The following is an 18,784-nucleotide window of genomic DNA, read 5'->3' on the forward strand; positions in this document are numbered from 1 at the left end:
GACTGTTCCATCTAATTGTTATGTATCTTAGTTAACCTCTTTGAGCCTGTAATCTTGTTTCTTTGGCAATCACATTACAAAAACTTCATGCTAATATAGCATGAAGTTATTTCACATTGAAGCTAAAACTTCATGTTAATGCATGCTGAAGTTATTTATCCTGCAGTCTACAATTTTATCCGAAGCTTCAGTTTAAACATGTTGAAGTTATTTAGTTCATTTGCTAAAACTTCAGACTAAACATGCTGAAGTTATTTAGTTGCTTTGCTAAAACTTCAGACTAAACATGCTTAAGTTATTTAGTTCATTTGCTAAAACTTCAAATCCGATATATCCTATTTGAGGGAGGATAGACCCGATATATCCTATTTGAGGGCGGATGGACCCGATATATCCTATTTGGCTGCGGATAAATCCGATATATCCTATTTGACTGCGGATAAATCTGATATATCCTATTTGAGGGTGGATGGACCCGATATATCATATTTGAGGGCGGATGGACCCGATGGTCGGGTCGGGCCTGGGACCACGAGCTAGGACCGTTTGGCCCACTAGAGGTGGGCTCGTACTGGTCTCGTGGGCTGGTTCTAAGCTAGGAACCGTTAGGACCGGGCCCGTTTGGCCCGCCAAAAGACCGTGACTAGACCGGTCCCTTGGCAGGCCAAACGGGCCCAACGGATATTATTTTTTTTAAAAAGAGTTGTTTGGCTTTTGAAAAAAGGAGCCATTGGGGGTTTAAAAAATAGCCGTTGGGTATTTAAAAAATAGTCATTTAAACCCCCATCCCCCCAAACTTAGTTTTAACCCCAAACGTTTTATTATTATACTTTTTTCTTATTTTCTACTATAAATACCCCCTCATTATTTCATTTTCCGTTCAACCCGAACCCTTCCAAATCCTGAACTAACTATCTCCACTAGTCATAAAATAGTAAAAGCACATACATAGAGTCTTATTTAGGGGAATGATGATCTAGAAAGTAGAATAACCGGTCAGGTCGTTACAAGTGCAGACCGCACAAGAATTGTGCGACCGCAGAAGATGCTTCACAACAACAATCCAGAAATGTGCGGTTGCAAAATCAAAGCTCCTACCAACTGAAGAAATCTGCAGACCGCACATGGAACCTGGAATCTCATCTATAAACACATCTACATACTCTCTGACTACTGGGATAGACTGAAGTGTAGGTATCTCAGCATATGTATCTCTAACTCGCACAATATGATAAATGCACCCTTTTGCTATCATTTTCCTCACCTTAGATAGGAAATAAACCTACCTCTAGGTGTCGTTGTATTTCCTACCCATTCAAGGACTGGCTCACCATGTGAGTTGTCTGTGCAGATCCAAATATTGATACTATAGCATGTGAGTTATCCGTGCAGATCCGGATATTGATATTATATCACGTGAGTTGTTCGTGCAACACGTGAGTTGTCCATGCGGATTATAGCGCTTGGGCTAAAGGAGCACCTCCGAAGTCTACACATAGACCCAGTAAGCGCAGGTACCTATTGAGTGTGAGTGTTGAGTGATTGGGATAGTAGCCCCGGAACTGAGGATGCTATTACTACCCACGTGGAGGGGTATTTAAGTATTTACACTTACCCGTTCACACTGGGCCTGGTAGACCCAGTTATTTTAGATTTTTGCAAGAGATACGAGGTGTGTCTTAGGAAAATCCACCCGTCTATATGGAGGATCATGATCCTTCTCCGTTACTTTGTGAATAATACCAAGTCTCGTCGGTTTACTATCGACCACCTGCTCCGTCTATACAGTCCCCGAATTTTTTGAGGGGTTCACCGGTTCGTGATGAGGTTGGAGCCTCACCTACTTAATGACTGTATGTGGGTCTCACTTCAGCCAGGCATGGATATTTCTCGTATTCAGGCATACGCTTAGGGTGTAAAGGAGCGTAAGCAGAAGTAGAGGGCACATAGCATTGGATCTTTGTATTTTGACGGCGAGGATGAAGTTTTAGCTGGAATAAATTATGGACCGCTGATGAATTGGATCAATGGTCGAGATTTGTTTGTGCTTCTTTGTGAGTGTGGAAAATGGTCTACATGGCGCAATCAGATTGGCTTAGAGAGGAGTGGATTGCCAACCTGGACTAGTGAGGGCGATTAGACTAGGTCAGGTAGGGGATTGGGGCAAACTTTTGTGGAAAATCCATCATTGTCTTATCTTGATCCACGTGCCTCTATTTGTGAAAAAGAGGTGCAAAAGATTATCCATTTGCAGAAAATAGCAAATCAAATGCCAGATGTATTTACAGATCTGAAAAGGATAACAAAATCACATATCCCTGTAGAGAATGTTCCAATCTGTATTGATGTCCCTGTTGGACATTCTTCTAGTGTCATAGCTAATGAGTCAAAATATGTGCAGTACATTTTGTTGAAGAGGCGTGCCCATCCTTTAACATTTCCAGGTTTTGCAAATCTATCTGGTGTGTATGTCATCTTCTTTGGATGATGACTAGCAATATAATCATTCAATGGCCTACGCAGGAACTCTTAACAACAGTCTCCTCTTTGGAGATGCTCTAACAACCAAACCTAAAGATTGCACCCTTCGAAATATCCGGTCCCATGCCTGCATTGATGCAAGGCCCGATACATCTCGACTAGTATCATAGGAACGATAGTTTATTTTGGTCTTTCGATTCTTTCCATCATGGTCCTAGCGACCATGTCTAAACGAGTGTGAATTTTTCCTCCTTATATTGGGAAAATCAACAGACCCGGGAAGCAGACTATGAAGACATAAATTCGATGATGAATGCCCGTACTTAGCCTTGGACGGAATTCACCACCCGATTTGGGTTGCATTCCCAAACAACCCGACTCATAGATAGCGCCTTGTGGTGCGACAGGGTCCGGGCACAACGGAGCTCTCACCCTATCTGGCGCCCCCTTCCAGGGGATTTGGGGCCCGGTCCGCCGCTGAGGACGCTTCTCAAGACTACAATTCGGATGATGGAGCCTCCCGATTCTAGGTCTGGGTTGTTCTCGGTTCGCTTGCCATTACTAGGGAAATCCTTGTAAGTTTCTTTTCCTCCGCTTATTGATATGCTTAAACGCAACGAGTAGTCCCGCCTGACCTGGGGTCGCAGTCGGAGCGCCTAAGCGTAATAAAGGTTGGGGAGCCCAAACATGCGACGGGTTGAGCCACGACATTACGAGAGTTGAGTTTCAACCACCACTTGTAGTATCATCCGTCATCGTGGACTCGCATTTAGGCCAACCGCACACTCGGGGCGCACATATGGCCAGTATCCGTCCCACGACATCACCACGACCATAATTCTGGGTGCGGTGTGCGGGGGCGACGATCGACTACCTTGTTTGATTATACAGTCCCCGGATATTCCAAGGAGGCTGATCAAGCTTACACGTCGGGCCAGCAAGGCCCTCTTCTCCAGTATCGACGAAGACCGAGACTGTGGCTGGCAGGGATGCTTCGTCCGAGTAAAGATCGAGGATTTGATCCCCCCTGAATACATGCCATTCCTTGAGAAATGGAATATGTCTCGTAAGTGCAACTCCTTCATCAAAATTTCTTCTGCGTGTACCCAGCCCCCGGACCTAGATCGCCTCAAATATTTTCAGGCCATCAAAAACGATCTAAGGAAGCAAACTCACTGCCCCGTCATGACCGCTCCTCATTTTTTGGCGTTTTATGGCCATAAAACTGAAATTCCGCCTAATTCTCTGAGTTTCGTGTGCTATAGCCCACGCCTTCCGCGTGGGCCCGGACCCGGACCCGGATTCATTTTCTGGAAGAAGACACTTGTTCTTCTTCACTGCATGCAAAATTCACAGATGCTAAGTCCACACACATGCATCGATCATTGTATCATCCAGTGCTCCATCTCTTTTGTCAATCACAGCACACAGAGGCAACATTCAAGTTAGTTCCTCAGCAGGCTTGTCACGACCCGAAATTTTTACCTTTAAACCGTGATGGCGCCTAACATTTTACTTGCTAGGCAAGCCAACGTTATAATAATATTAATCAATTTTTAAATAATTTTAAATTATTAATAATCAAAGAAACAAATGCGGAAACAAAGTTTGAAATATAGTGAATAATCCATAAAAATAATGGTGTCTAAATACCATCCTAGAATTGGTGTCACAAGTGCACGAGCTTCTAGAATAATACAAATAAAGATCCGAATAAAATGAAGCTGTCTGGAAATAAACACACAGCTAAAGTAAAATAGACGGGGACTTCAGAACTGCGGACGCAATACAGTTATACCTCAAGTCTCCTCCGAGTAGCTGAAATCCGAGCAAGTCTATGGCACGCCGCTGGGACCAACTCTGAAATCTGCACAAGAAGTGCAGAGTGTAGTATCAGTACAACCGACTCCATGTACTGGTAAGTGCTGAGCCTAACCTCGACGAAGTTGTGACGAGGCTAAGGCGGTTCACTTATATTAACCTGTACGCAATATTAGTAATAACAGCAATAGTAGAAATAAATCAGGTAACTCATTTATAATAATTGAAGCCAACTCAACAGTTATACCCAATTATCATTTCCATCAATTATGTTACAGCGTGCAACCCACTCTCACAATATATTCATATTCAATTCTGTTGCAGCGTGCAACCCGCTCTCACAATATATGCACATTCGGTTTTGTTGCAGCGTGCAACCCGCTCTCACAATATATTCACATTCGGTTATGTTGCAGCGTACAACTCGCTCTCACAATATATTCACATTCGGTTCTGTTGCAGCGTACAACCCGCTCTCACAATATATTCACATTCGGTTCTGTTGCAGCGTACAACCCGCTCTCACAATATATTCATTTTAATCAAGTCTGTTGCGGCGTGCAACCCGATCCCCCATATATATATATATATATATATATATATATATATATATATATATATATATATATATATATATATATATATATATATATATATATGTCAACTTTTAAATAAGTCTGTTGCGGCGTGCAACCCGATCCTCCAATATGGACTTTTAATAAATCTGTTGCGGCGTGCAACCCGATCCTTCAACATGGAATTTTAATAAGTTTGTTGCGGCGTGCAACCCAATCCTCCAATATGAACTTTTAATTAATCTGTTGCGGCGTGCAACCCGATCCTCCAACATATTCATTATAATCAATCATGTTGCGGCGTGCAATCTGCTCTTCCAACATATTCATTTACCAATTCTTATAGAAGAATTTTCTCAATAAATGCAACAATTAATATAAAATTATAAGACAACAAGCATACAATAATTATGATTTAATTACGAAATAAACAAATTCAAATAGCAAATTATTATAGAAATCAGAGAGAAAATATGCAGTTTAATATTTAATATGCTAAATGTCAAATAACAATTAAGGCACATAATTCAAATAGCATGTAACAATTAATGCAGGAATTCGAGAATTAATATTTGACAAATAATAGGAGAGAAACAATTATTATAATAATTAATTTATGATTTAAAATAATTTATGATTTTTCATGTATGCAAACAAACAATTAATTTGACAACGTATAGACACTCGTCACCTCGCCTATACGCCGTTCACATGCAATTCATATAACAATTAATTTAAGGGTTCTGTTCCCTCAATTCAAGGTTAACCAAGACACTTACCTCGCTTTGCAAATTCCAATCAATTATTCAACCGCAACTTTTCCTTTTTAATTTATTTCCGAAAGCTTCAAATCTATTCACAAACAATTCGATATATTCAGTATTAATCATAGGAGTTAATTCCATATGAATTTATTAATTTTCCAGATAAAATTCAAAATTTATTAAAATATTCGACAGTGGGACCCACATCTCAAATCTCGAAAAAACTTACGAAATCCGAACACCTATTCCGAGATGAGTCCAACCATACAAAAATTATCCAATTCCGATATCAAATGGACCTTCAAATCTTACATTTTTGTTTTTGATTTTATAAAAATTCCAAATTCTTCCATCTAAATTCGAAATAAATGATGAATATAGACATGGATTTGTGAAATATAATCACTTTTAGTTAAAGAACACTTACCCAATTAAAAGTCATGAAAATCCCCCTTGAAATCGCCCAAATCCGAGACTTGAAACTCAAAAAAATGAGCAAAAATGGCTAAGACCCGATTTTATGTATTCTGCCCAGCATTTTCTCATCTGCGACCTATATTTTCACATCTGCGGTCTCGCATTTGCGATACAAAGCTCGCATTTGCGGAACAGGGCAGCTTGACCAGCGGCCGCATCTGCGCCCAAAAATATCGCACCTGCGACATCGCAGAAGCGCACAAGTGATCGTAGAAGCGGTCTTCTCGCAGAAGCGGCTTGTCCATCGCGGATGCGGTTTCACACCTGTGCTCATTTTTTCGTAGAAGCGGAGCTCGGCAAGGCTGTTCAATATTGCAGAAGCGACTAGTATTTCCGCAGGAACGGCCACGCACCTGCGCACAAAATGTCGCAGGTGCGACACACCAGAACCAACACTGGGCAGCAAGTTCCAATTGCTCTGTGGCTCGTCCGAAACTCATTCGAGCCACTCGGGATCTCGTCCGAATATTCCAACAAGTCCAAAAATATAATACAGACTTACTCAAGGTTTCAATTCACGTCAAACAATATCAAAATTACAATTCACACCTCGATTCGAGTTTTGAGTTTTAAACTTTTCCATTTGCAAATCTTGTGCCAAAACATATTAAATGAATCCGGAATGACTTCAAACTTGGCACACAATTCATAACTGACATAACGGAGTTGTTCAAATCTCCAGAATCAGATTCTGGCTCCGATATTAAAAAGTCAACCCCGTGGTCTAACTTGAAAATCTTTAGCCTTTAAATTGCTAATTCCGTTAAATGGTCATAACTTGAGCTAGGAACCTTCAAATTAAATTTTGGGCATATGCCTAAGTCCCAGATCACGATACAGAACTACCGGAACTGTCAAAATATTGATCCGGGTCCGTTTACTAAAAATGTTGACCAAAGTCAACTCAGTTGATTTTAAAACTCTATTTCACATTTTAATCCATTTTTCACCTGAAAACTTTTCGAAAAATTTTACGGACTGCGCACGCAAGTCGAGGAATAATAAATGGTACTTTTCGAGGTCTTAGAACATAGAATTACTTATTAAATTTAAAGATGATATTTTGGATCATCATAAGGCTGCCTCTTCATCTTTCCAACCGGCCGCCGGTACTGAGGCGGTCACTCGTGAAATTGCTTTCTTCGAGACAGCTATTCCCGAAGTGGCTTCCACCGACTCGGCTCCCGATCCCCCCTTGAAAAGCTTTATTCCCGGGGGCTGTTCAATTGCGAACAACTTTAAGGTCGAGAAACCCTCATCCAAAAAGGACCGGGGTGAAGGAGTATCGAGATATATATGCCCCGTTACCGAAGACGTCCTTCCCGTGGTAAGGAAGCTGATTGGTGGGATTCCCCTGAGGGGTGCACCGCCAACCGACCTTGATCTTCGAGTCGTGACGACACTCGGGCCACTAGATTGAAGGCTTCTGATTGGTTATTATCTTCCACTACAATAAAGTCAAGTTGTCGTGCGTTGTTAGTGACAAAAAAATTACTCGGATATTACCTTGCTTTTAGTCTTTAACATATTTTACTATTCAAATAAACACGCTCGTAATTTTTTGAGTAGGCAAATTATTTAATTAGGTTCCTTATTAATTCAGTCAGTTGAAGACTGAGAAATATTTGGATCTAAAGGTATTCCTAATGGTCAATAAAGTGAAGATAAAAATCATGAAATTTCATGTTCAAATAAAAACACTATAGGCAAAAATCATTAGGTGATTAATTTTTATCTGGCTCCAATAAAATAGTTGAGATGGAACGATATAACTTGGACAATATAATCATATAAAAAATAAAATAAGAAATTGAGAAATATGTTGCTGGAAAAAGACTTTTTCAACCTCCATAGAAAATTAAAATAGAAAAAGAAATTCAATCAATGGGGTCCTTTTTCTTTGGCAGAGAAGAGAGAGAGGGACGTTTGTGTTTGTGCTTTTGAGCTATAATTCAATTCAATTGGGATATGTATGACTCTTTCTTTGTAGCTTCATATGTCCACTTGTACTTTTAGCTGTCCATTGTGTATATACAATGGAGAATTTCCTACTTCCTTCTATTAAAGTTCAAAGAAAACAAAAAAAAAAAAACAATAATTCAAATCAAGAGCAAAGCATTAAGAAGAAGCTTCACAATAATTTCCTACCACATTAAATGTCACAGTATGCATCAGTTGACTGACTTTCCTTCTATTAAAGTTCAAAGAAAACCCAGTACCAATAATTCTGTGGAGTAGAGCCCATCTCATACCAACTTTTCCAATAGCAATAATTCTTATCTCTTCTAACATATTATAAAACTATGTTGAAAATATCATCTAGAGTTCTATTACCACAACCATAATTTTTTCACATACCGTTTTCAGAGAATTAACATGGAGTCCATGGCATCTTCTGCCAGATGGAGCTATGATGTTTTCCTAAGTTTTAGAGGTGAAGATACTCGAAAAATATTTAAAAGTCACTTATACGAAGTCTTGAATGATAGGGAAATAAAAACCTTTCAAGATGAAAAACGGCTAGAGTATGATGCAACCATCCCAGAAGAACTCTGTAAAGCTATAGAAGAGTCTCAATTTGCCATTGTCGTTTTCTCAAAGAATTATGCAACATCGAGGTGGTGTTTGAATGAACTAGTGAAGATTATGGAATGCAAGACTCAATTTAAACAAACTGTTATACCGATATTCTATGATGTGGATCCATCATATGTTCGGAACCAAAAGGAGAACTTTGCAAAAGCCTTTGAAGAACATGAAACAAAGTATAAGGATGATGTTGAGGGAATACAAAGATGGAGGATTGCTTTAAATGCAGCGGCCAATCTCAAAAGCTCATGTGATAATCGTAACAAGTGAGCTAAAAACACATAAGCTGATACTTTATACATTCAAATGAGTTAAACATAATCTTAAATAAATTTTTCAAATTTTCGGAATAAGTAATTCTAGTTGATTATATATGTTTCTATCAATTTAATTACAAACTCAATAACATTGTTACACAGATAAAATTTAATTAGTTCTTCAAAGAGTTTGATTTATGTGCACACTCCTTGTATATATCACAATCTTCTACTTTTTGTAGGACTGATGCAGACTGTATTCGGCTGATTGTTGACCAAATCTCGTCCAAATTATGCAAGATTTCTTTATCTTATTTGCAAAACATTGTTGGAATAGATACCCATTTAGAGAAAATAGAATCCTTACTAGAGATAGGAATCAATGATGTTCGGATTATGGGGATCTGGGGCATGGGGGAGTCGGTAAAACGACATAAGCAAGAGCTATGTTTGATACTCTTTTAGGAAGAAGGGATAGTTCCTATCAATTTGATGGTGCTTGTTTCCTAAGGGATATTAAAGAAAACAAACGTGGAATGCATTCTCTACAAAATACCCTTCTATGTGAACTTTTAAGGGAAAAAGCTAATCACAATAATGAGGAGGACGGGAAGCACCAAATGGCTAGTACGCTTCGTTCTAAGAAGGTTCTAATTGTGCTTGATGACATAGATGATAAAGACTATTATTTGGAGTATTTAGCAGGTGATCTTGATTGGTTTGGTAATGGTTCTAGAATTATTGTAACAACTAGAGATCAAGCATTTGATAGAGAAGAATGATATATTATATGAAGTGAGTGCACTACCTAATCATGAATCCATTCAGTTGTTCAATCAACATGCTTTCAAAAAAGAAGTTCCAGATGAGCATTTTAAGAAACTTTCATTGGAGGTAGTAAATTATGCTAAAGGCTTTCCTTTAGCCCTCAAAGTGTGGGGTTCTTCCTTGACATAACTGTATGAAAAAGTGCTATAGAGCAAATGAAAATTAATCCTAATTCAAAAATTATTGAAAAACTCAAAATTAGTTATGATGGATTAGACTCCATGCAACAAGAGATTTTCCTGGATATAGCATGCTTCTTACGAGGGTTAGAAAAAGATTACATCATGCAAATTCTCAAGAGTTGTCATTTTGGAGCTGAATATGGATTGGATGTCCTCATCGAAAAATCTCTTGTGTTCATCACTGAATACGGTAAAATTGAAATGCATGACTTAATACAAGAAATGGGTAGATATATAGTGAACTTGCAAAAGAATCCGGGAGAACGCAGCAGACTAAGGCTCGTCAAGGATTTTGAAGAAGTGATGATCAACAATGCAGTAAGTAGGATAAACAATGGAAGAGTATTTGATTTCTAATTTTCATATTCCAAAGACATATAGGACAGTCAACTCCATTTATCTGTTCCTCTTGCTTCATAATCTTGCAGGTACATCATTTTAGTTGTTTACTTTGGTTAGTAGGAAAAGCAAAAGTAATATTAATTGCCTAATTAGTAAAAAAAGATATTAATTGCCTAATCCATTAAGTAGCCTCTTTAATTTACATTGCCTAATTCGTTTTTCTTATATTTTTTAGCGATTGATTAGTCTAGCTAGTAGCCACTTAATCTGTTTGATCCAATTTCATTCTTTGGATTAACTTGAAAATTGTATGACATTTTATTACATAATAAAATGGGTGGGGAGTTCTTAGAGGGAGGGAGCCGAGTGTCTATCGGAAACAACCTCTTTATCCCAGGGTAGAGATAAGGTCTGCGTACACACTACCCTCCCCAGACCCCACTAGTGAGATTATACTGGGTTGTTATTGTTGTTGTTTTTTATTACATAATAACTCAATCAGAGATTCACTTTTTCATTATTTGTTTTTAAAAAAAAAAGTCACTACAAATTTTTGGTATTGTTTCAATTGCAGTTTCTTCTATCGCAACATGTAAAGCTTATAAACTTGACTCTAATGAACTTCTAAGAAAAGTGTAATATTAGAAAATAGAACTATAGAATTAATTGCAAAAAGTATTTCTGTGAAGTAACATTAGTATTTCCTATGATCTTCTTACTAGGGGACCATGGCAGTGGAAGCAATTTGGGTTCGTTATAATTTTGGTACACTACGCTTTAGCAATATGAAAAGGCTTAGGATATTATGCATAGAGAATAACAGGTGGGGCAATGATGGCTCCATTGAGCACCTGCCCAATAACTTGCGTTGGTTTGTTTTGAGTGGCTATCCTTGGGAGTTATTGCCGGCTGAATTTGAACCCAAAATGCTTGTTCATCTTCAACTCAAACAGAATTCACTGCGTCATTTATGGACGGAAACAAAGGTATAATAGTTGAGTTCTATTTTACTTTTCTGTTTCTCTCTAACTATCTTTTTCCTTTAATTTAGTGATAATGAACACATATTATTACTTTTGTCGCGTATTATTTGAGGTACTTTCTATTTTTGCTAAAATTATAAACGAACAAAGGTTATTAATTCCATAAGCTCAAATTTTTGTATTTCCATCTCAAAAAATTAATTTTATATTATTTGAGGTTGTTCTCAATATTATTGTAAAAGATCTTCATGTCTTTTTTCTCCAAATCTTCCCATCATCATTTTAACTAAGAAGCTCAATTTAAAAGCTCCTTCAATTATTTCTCATGGTAAGATTAAATTCATATGAATCTCATCCCGGGCTGTACATAGTGGGACGGAAGGAATACTTATTAGTAAAACAAAAGAAATTTATTGTGTACGACTATTTTTTCGAATGTTATATACGCTTTCATACACTGCTTATGGATTTAAGATTTGGGTTTTCCCGTTTTATATTACACTTTTTTAAAGAGAAACATTTTTCTCTTTGCTAAATTTTTTTTCAATCATGTTAAATTACAATTAGCAATATTTTATTTATAATTTACTTTTATTCAGTTTCTTAACAAGTAATTTTCCATATATAAAAAATAAATTTCTAATTTCGCACAAAAATAATGTGTTAGACCCTCATAATTCAAATGCTATCATTCATTTCTTGTCGAGTGAGTAATAAATACTTTTAGGAAAGCTAGCAATAAGTAATTAAGAATTCAAGAAAACAGAGGTCATTTGATGCTCGCAAATACAAATGAAAAAACAAAACAAAAAAGGTTTCTACATTCATACATAGCCCCACTAGCCAAATATTTTATTATTGGAATCCAGCAGAGCAGCAATCAAGGTTCATTATTTTCTCTATATCTCATTCTGTCGGTGTTCTGAACAGGATTTGCAGTCTCTACGGAGGATAGATCCCAGCTACTCTGAAAGCCTTATGCGAACACCAGATTTCACGGGGATGCCAAATTTGGAGTATTTGAATCTAGAGTATTCTGCTCTTGAAGAGGTTCACCATTCCCTGGGGTGTTGTAGAAAACTCGCCGAGTTAAATTTGACTTGGTGTGAACGCCTTGAGAGGTTTCCATGTGTTAACGTGGAATCACTTGAAATTTTGTCATAGTTTAGAGAAATTTTCAGAAATCCACGGGAGAATGAAGCCGGAGATACAGATTCGCATGCGAGACTCTGGGATAAGGAAACTACCATCATCTATTACCCAGTACCAAACTCATATTACCAAGCTAGATTTGAGCTTTATGAGAAACCTTGTAGCTCTTCCAAGCAGCATCTGTAGGTTGAAAAGTTTGGTTAGTCTAAATGTGTCGTTTTGCTCAAAACTGGAAAGCTTGCCAGAAGAGATGGGGGATTTAGACAACTTGGAGGAGCTTGATGCCAGCTATACTCTAATTTCACGACCTCCGTCTACAATCGTACGCTTGAACAAACTTAAAATCTTGAAGTTTGGAGGCGTCAAAGATAGAGTGCACTTTGAGTTCTCGCCGGTGGCAGAAGGATTACGGTCATTGGAAACTTTGAGTCTCAGTTACTGCAATCTAATAGATGGAGGACTTCCAAAAGACATTGGATCGTTATCCTCTTTGAAAAAGTTGTATCTCAGAGGAAATAATTTTGAGCATTTGCCTCGAAGTATAGCCCAACTTGGTGCTCTTCGAATCTTGGACTTAAGAAAGTGCAAGAGGCTTACACGGCTGCCAAAACTTCCACCAGAATTAGATACAATACATGCAGATTATTGGAGCAATGATTCCATCTGTAATTCGTTGTTTCAGAATATCTCGTCTGTTTCAGATTCCTTGTCACTAAGAGTATTTACCAGTGTGGTTCCTTATGATTATGAGGAGATCCATGATATCCCAAGTTGGTTCCTCTTTAAGGGAAGGGATAGAAGTGTATCAGTCAATTTGCCTGAAAATTGGTATATACCTCATAAATTCTTGGGATTTGCTGTATGTTACTCTGGCAGATTAGTTGACACCACAGCTCACTTGATTCCCTTATGTAATGATGGCATGTCGTGGATGACCCAAGAACTTGCTTTATCCAACCATTCAGAATCATCCGGCAGTTCAAATATACATTTTTTGTTTGTTCCTTTTGCTGGCTTATGGGATACATCTAAGGCAAATGGAAAAACACCAAATGACTGGGGGATTATTAGGCTATCTTTTTCGGGAGTAATGAAGTAGTATGGACTTCGTTTGTTGTATAAAGAAGAAGCTGAGGTTGAGGCCTTGTTACAAATGAGGAAAAATAACAATGAACCAACAGAACATTCCACTGGGATATAACAATATGAACACGACTTCATGATCAATGAAGCCAGTTGCTCCTCGGGTAAGAAACAAAAGAGTCACAATTCCAAACTTTGCAGCTCAAATTTTAGCTCAGGTATATACATCAGATGAATAACAGAATACTAGTTTTGTGGTAGAGTTAAAGGCTCACGATCTTTTAAAATATTGAGTGTTTTCTTTCAAGATTGTTTGCACTAATTCATCTAATATGATCGTTTCAAATTAGGAATATCCGATGTTTTTTATATTAACGTATGTTGTTACTTGTTAAAATAGATCTTGATAAATTAATAACATCTATATCTCTATATTACTTATAAGTGGTTTTAACAAGTTTACTCTTTTGCTTTTGGATTAGTTTTTACAGTTCAAATGGGAACAAGGTATTTTGAGAACTAAACTGCATATGAAAGATTGGAAGTCCCATCAAGATCAAATCATTGAGAAGGTCAAAGAGGCTTTATTTGTGCACTTAGATGAATAAGATTTGCTAATTTGAGAATATGGAGTTTCTTCTCCTAGCAGATTTTAGTCAAGTAGCTTATGAACAATTTTAAATCTTTTTAGTCTTTTCTAGTGAACCAAAAAAAATGTTTTTCATACAATATGTGTTTGTTCGCGTGACAATATCCATTTCTCCCTTTTTACCCCCTGTGAAATAAAATAAAATTTCAGATAAAGTAAAAGATAGAAATGTCACGTTTTAAATCTTCAAAGGGCAATTTGTATAATTTCTTTATTTGGAACTTATATTTGAAGAGCAAGGTGAACTTATATTTCATTACAACAATTACTATATTATTCTCTGTTTTAACTTTTAAATTCACAATTCTCGTAACAATAATACTTTTCTCATTTCACCCTTAACAATATCGATTTAATGGAATAACTAATGTCATGTTTTTCATAACATTTTCTACCAAGACATGGTGGAATTTACTCATAATCTATATAAATGTTCTTGATTACACTACAAATAACCAACTTCGATTTGATATTTCAAATCAGATCGTATTTTTGTTTAAGAAATGAAAATAAATCACTTGGAACCCATATAAGAGAAATCTAAATTGGAAATTGTGAAAGTTAGACCCCATGGAATTCATATCTACGACTAAAATAATAAAACAAAACAAGTAAGAGTTATTTTGAAGTTTCAAAATTTTTAACAAATTATAGTAATTATGTTACTATTGTTTATCCACACTCGATGTGCATATCAAAAAGACCAATAAAACTTATACTTTATAAACATTATGACATTTCACTATTATCATTTCAAGATAAGAAAAGACAACAGAAAGGACTAATATGCTAGGCTTCAGTTTTTCTTATATTTATAAAGAATTTAATTTTAAACTAGGACTATTATCTTGAAACAAGAGGAAAATATTTGAGAAAATTTTCGTCCAGAAGGGTCACACTCATCTAAGCTCACAGGAAGAAAAAAAATTTATATAGCTCTAATAAATTTTTTTTTTAAAGTCAAAATATAATCATAAATTCATATTTAAAGAAAAAGCTATTAAGAAAAGTCAATGTTAAAAATAAATAAATAAATTCTCTATCAGTAAAAAGAAGAATTCTTTCTCTTGTTATAAAATAAAGACTATAAAAGAAATAAACTGAAAACAAGTATAGAGGGGGATTGATATTTTATTCCAACTTTCAAACTGATATCTATAATGAACTAAAAACTCCTCTATTTATAGAAGAAAAGAAGCAGTTGCGAGGCTTTTCTTCAGCTGCTTGTAAGTTGTCTGCATGAGCTGCTCGCAACTTACATGTTTAATAAAAAGTTGCTGCAAATCATTTCATTGAGTTACTTGCAACCTGCCTGCATCAGCTGCTTGTAGATAAATTTCAACAGAGTACTAAATGGATGATCTTCTTCAAGAAGATTATTTACAGCGGAGTAATAAATAGACATCCACAAATAATAGTTTCATAACACTCCCCCTTGGATGTTCATTAAAGATAATATGCCTCGTTAAAACCTTACTAGAAAAAACCCAGTGTGAAAAAACCTAGTGAAGGAAAAAGAGTATACATATTTAGTAATACGCATTTCTAGTTGCCTCATTAAAAACCTTACAAGAAAAACCCCATGTGAAAAAAATTTAGTAAGGAAAAAAGAGTACAACGCGTATTTCACTCCCCCTTATGAAAACCTTATTTCAAATATTTGAGTCTCCGCATTCCAATCTTGTATACCATCTTCTCAAAAGTTGAAGTTGGCAAAGACTTAGTGAACAAATCTGTCGGATTGTCACTTGAACGGATTTGTTGCACATCAATGTCGCCATTTTTCTGAAGATCATGTGTGTAGAATAATTTTGGTGAAATGTGCTTCATTCTATCTCCTTTATAAATCCTCCCTTTCATTGGGCTATGCATGCATCATTGTCTTCGTATAAAATTGTGGATCTTTTATCATATTCCAAACCACATATTTCTCGAATGAAATGAATCACCGATCTCAACCATACGCATTTCTTACTTGCTTCATGAATAGCTATTATCTCAGCATGATTTGAAAAAGTAGCAACAATAGATTATTTTGTGGAGTGCCATGATATGATAATACCTCCATATGTAAACACGTACCCAGTTTGAGATCGAGCTTTATGGGGGTCTGATAAATAACCTGCATCTGCATAACCAACAAGATCTGCACTAGTTTTGTTAGCATAAAACAAATCCATATCAAGAGTTCCATTTAAATACCGCAATATATGCTTAATCCCATTCCAATGTCTCCGTATAGGAGAAAAACTATATTTTGCTAGTAAATTAACAGAAAATGCTATGACATGCCTTGTAGCATTAGCAAGATACATAAGTGCACCAATTGCACTGAGATAGTGTGTTTCAGGACCAAGGAGTTCCTCATTCTCTTCTGGAGGTCGGAACGGGTCCTTATTCACTTCAAGTGATCGAGCAATAATTGGTGTAATCAATGGGTGCGCTTTGTCCATGTAAAAGCGTTTTAAGACCCTTTATGTAGAGGCAGATTGATGGATGAAGATCCCGTCTGCTAAATGTTAAATTTGCAGACCAAGATAAAGTTTTGTCTTTCCAAGATCTTTCATCTCAAATTCTTTCTTAAGATATTCAATTGCCTTTTGGAGCTTTTCTGGAGTTCCAACAAGATTTATGTCATCAACATAAACAACAAGTATAACAAATTCTGATGCCATTTTCTTTATAAAAATACATGGACAAATAACATCATTTATGTAACATTCTTTCAACAAATATTCACTAAGGCGATTTATACCACATGCGCCCAGATTGCTTTAAACCGTACAAAGATCTTTGTAATCTGATTGAATACATTTTCTGAGATATTGAATTTGCTTCAGGCATTTTAAATCCTTCAGGGATCTTCATATAGAATTAATCAAATGAGTCATATAGGTTATAACTTACATTTAAATGGCATGACATCTTCAGGTGTCTGGACTGCAGGTCCGATCCTCACAATCTTTTATAATATTGTGCACTATATTATATCAAATATATCGTCGACGATCATTTCGTATCAGTTCGCAAGCGACATAACTTGTTGAGATCTTATCACTTTTTTTATTTTCAGGTGCCTGAACTTCTTCTGGAGTTTCATGAAATATTATGTCATGGGCTATTCCAGAGATTATTTCCTCCTAATTATGATCATTTTGATCATTTACTCCTATTCTTTTCAAGGATTGTTACCTTTGGAACCGATTGGTCCACACTTCATGCGTACAGTAAACTCTATCCTTCAGGGACTTTAATTTTAATAAGAGCATTTGCAGCTGAAATATGATATTTAATTTTGGATCAGCAAATGCTTCTGGCATTTGACTTGAATTATCTTCTAAGCAAGGATCATATTAATGATAATTCGATTCATACAACATATTTTCTAGCTGTTTTATTCCATCCCCCAAATATTAGAAAAACTAACTCATATCCCCAATCTTCTTTGGGAAACATATCTTTGTGCATTGTGGTAGAAAAATTAATCATATACCACACATCAAAAGTTATTAAATAGTAAAAATATTTTGTTTCTGATCCTAAATCAATTGTGAGGGGATGACTTATCATATTTTGTTGGTCTGATGCATACAAGTGCTGTTGTATGCAATTTAAAAAATCTTAGACCAACACATGAGGCTTTGTCCTCATAAGCAATAGTTTAGCCATTAATAGGAGGTATTCAATGCTAAACTAGCTTGGATATAAATCATCATCATCAAGATGAACTATCTTGATTTCATAATCTGAAAATTATGCTCTTAATTGAGAAAGACAATTTCAAATGCCAAACTGCAGGTTGACAATAAACATACATGTAACCATCTTATATATGCATCTATAAGTGTTTCACATGATAGGTGAATGAGCCTATATTTAACTTTTATATATTTTAGAATTCGGGGATTTTAGTCCCAACTTTAGCTGGTATAATTAAGTTATTATGAGAACAAGCAACACAAGAGAATTCTTGAAGAATCTTCTAGTTATTCAATATATGCTTATCTGAATTTTCAAATAGCTCATTTAAAAATGGCAAATGAAAACTTCAAGTTTATCATGGCATGTGTTATCTCTAAGTAAACTTCTGGTTTACTATGGCATAAACTTTTGCATCAATAAACTTCTGATTTATTGTGGCTACTTTTGTATCAGTAAATTTCTGATTCACTGTGACTGCTTTTGCATTAGTAAACTTCTGGTATACATAAGACGGATAACTTCTCACATATATATTTACTCCATATGATTGTGAAAATATGAAGATTTTCAATCTTTCAATCATTTGTAGTCTCAGTTTGACAGTCACATATATTAGTAAACTTCGGTTTATCATAACATATGTTCTGACCACAATAATGACAAATAAGCTTTTCGGGAGCCTTTCATTTATTGTCCACAATCAAATATTATTTAGACACTACTTATGTCATGTGTCTTCTAGACAAACAGTTAGCTCTTCAGGAGCTTTTGTTATACTACCAAATATTTCTCAGACACTTCTGGTGTCATGAGAGAAAATCATAATTAAATGAATAATATAAAGCTAATTCTAAATTTATAAATTACGAAAATTAAGAATTTTAATATTTCTACTACTA

At 36.1% G+C, this 18,784-nt stretch overlaps 1 pseudogene; it reads left to right on the plus strand.

Moving 5' to 3' along the window:
• Positions 1-8,304: 8,304 nt before the first annotated feature.
• LOC107761219 (TMV resistance protein N-like) lies at positions 8,305-13,889 on the plus strand (annotated as a pseudogene).
• Positions 13,890-18,784: the final 4,895 nt, after the last annotated feature.

Source organism: Nicotiana tabacum, chromosome 11 (genome assembly GCF_000715075.1).
Source record: "Nicotiana tabacum cultivar K326 chromosome 11, ASM71507v2, whole genome shotgun sequence".
Lineage (NCBI taxonomy): Eukaryota > Viridiplantae > Streptophyta > Magnoliopsida > Solanales > Solanaceae > Nicotiana > Nicotiana tabacum.